This window comes from Dryobates pubescens, chromosome 37 (assembly GCF_014839835.1).
Source record: "Dryobates pubescens isolate bDryPub1 chromosome 37, bDryPub1.pri, whole genome shotgun sequence".
NCBI classification, from domain to species: domain Eukaryota; kingdom Metazoa; phylum Chordata; class Aves; order Piciformes; family Picidae; genus Dryobates; species Dryobates pubescens.
Window position 1 is genome coordinate 3,431,658 of NC_071648.1, and position 1,850 is coordinate 3,433,507.

The window sequence follows — 1,850 nt, forward strand, 5'->3', positions numbered from 1 at the left end:
TTGGTTCCCCCCCATCACCCTCCCCATCACCCCCACACTGTGTTCCGTTTGCATGCCTGTGGGGACGCTCTCTACTTCCCTTCAGTGAACTGCTTCCCAGTGAGCTGGAAGTGCTTGAGCTCCCAGCTTGCCTTGACTGATGCCTTCAATTTCATTGTTTAGGTTATTTTTCTGGGAAGAGGATGGGCTGCTTGCAGGAGGAACACTCAATGCAGTTTGCCCTCGGGGACCGCTCTTTCTCTATGTGACTCTGCTTTTATTCATTGCATCCCTTGTCCTTTCCCCCATTGCTTTCTCTGGTATCTTCTAGGAGCCCTTTTAACTCTGTCAATAAAGCTGAAGTAAAGCTTGGGGTTTTATTTTCCCTACTTTGCCTGATTTTCTTGGTTTGGGTTGGGTTTTGGGTTAGCTAGGTGGAGCTCTGCTAGGAGAACCCATGTGCAGTGCTCTTCACTGACAGCCACGATGCTCCCTGATGCTTTAGGCAAGAGCTAGCAGCAGAGCAAATGCTGCTGATTCTTTTCACTGAGGTAAGTGCCAGCCAGCTAAAGACTAAATGTCATCTCCATGGGTGTTTTGTAGCAGGGTGCACTGAACAACAGCTCAGAATGCTGCAGTTTGCTGCCTGCTCAGTGTTGAGCTGCCCAGACAAATGCAGTCTTGGTGCCCAGAGCTGCCTTCACTTCAAGGCTCTTCTAAGACTTTTGCTCTTTTCCTAAGGTATTGGCTAAATTATGGTTGTGTAATAATAAAGTGGACTCCCCACTCTCTTCTTGGAGCTGGTGAGAGTCTCAAGGCTGTCATGGAAGCTCCAAGACATTGAGATGGTCAGGGGGGAAGAAATGGGTTTTTGTTACAGGCTCCTAAAGGTTTGCACAGGGTCAGAAAGTGATGGACATGGAAGCATGGAAAAGTAGACTCACAGATTGAATTGGGTTGGAAGGGAGCCTCAGAGTGAGCAGGGACACTTCCCATGAGATGAGGCTGCCCAGGGCCACCTTCTTTCTGCCAAACAGAGAGGGACCTGGGGGTGCTGATTGACAGCTGCCCAAACACGAGCCAGCAGTGTGCCCAGCTGGCCAAGAAGGCCAATGGCATCCTGGCCTGCATCAGGAACAGTGTGGCCAGCAGGAGCAGGGAAGTCATTGTGCCCCTGGGCTCTGCACTGGTTAGGCCACACCTTGAGTCCTGTGTCCAGTTCTGGGCCCCTCAGTTTAGGAAGGACATTGAGAGACTTGAAGGTGTCCAGAGAAGGGCAATGAGGCTGGGGAGAGGCCTTGAGCACAGCCCTGTGAGGAGAGGCTGAGGGAGCTGGGGTTGCTTAGCCTGGAGAAGAGGAGGCTCAGGGGAGACCTCATTGCTCTCTACAACTCCCTGAAGGGAGGCTGTAGCCAGGTGGGGGTTGTGTGATCTAGTTGGGGATGTCCCTGCTGACTGCAGAGGGGGTTGGGCTAGTGATAGGACTGGGAGAATGGAGCAAAACTAAAAATGGTTAGATTGAGACTGGATGTTAGGAAGAAGTTGTTTGCCAGGAGGGTGTTGAGACACTGGAAGAGGTTGCTCACCCATGGCACTGCCTCATCCAGTCTCTTTTTAAACACTTCCAGGGGTGGTGACTCCACCACCTCCCTGGGCAGCACATTCCAAGGGCCAACCTCTTTCTGTGAAGATTTTTCTTCCTGACATTCACTCTAAACCTCCCCTGGCACAGTTTGAGACTGGTTCCTCTTGTTCTGGTGCTGATTGCCTGGGAGAAGAGACCAACCTTCAGGCAACCTTCAGGGAGGTGTAGACAGCTGTAAGAGGAAGCTCAAGGGAGACCTTCTCCATGTGAAACAATCCCAGTTCCA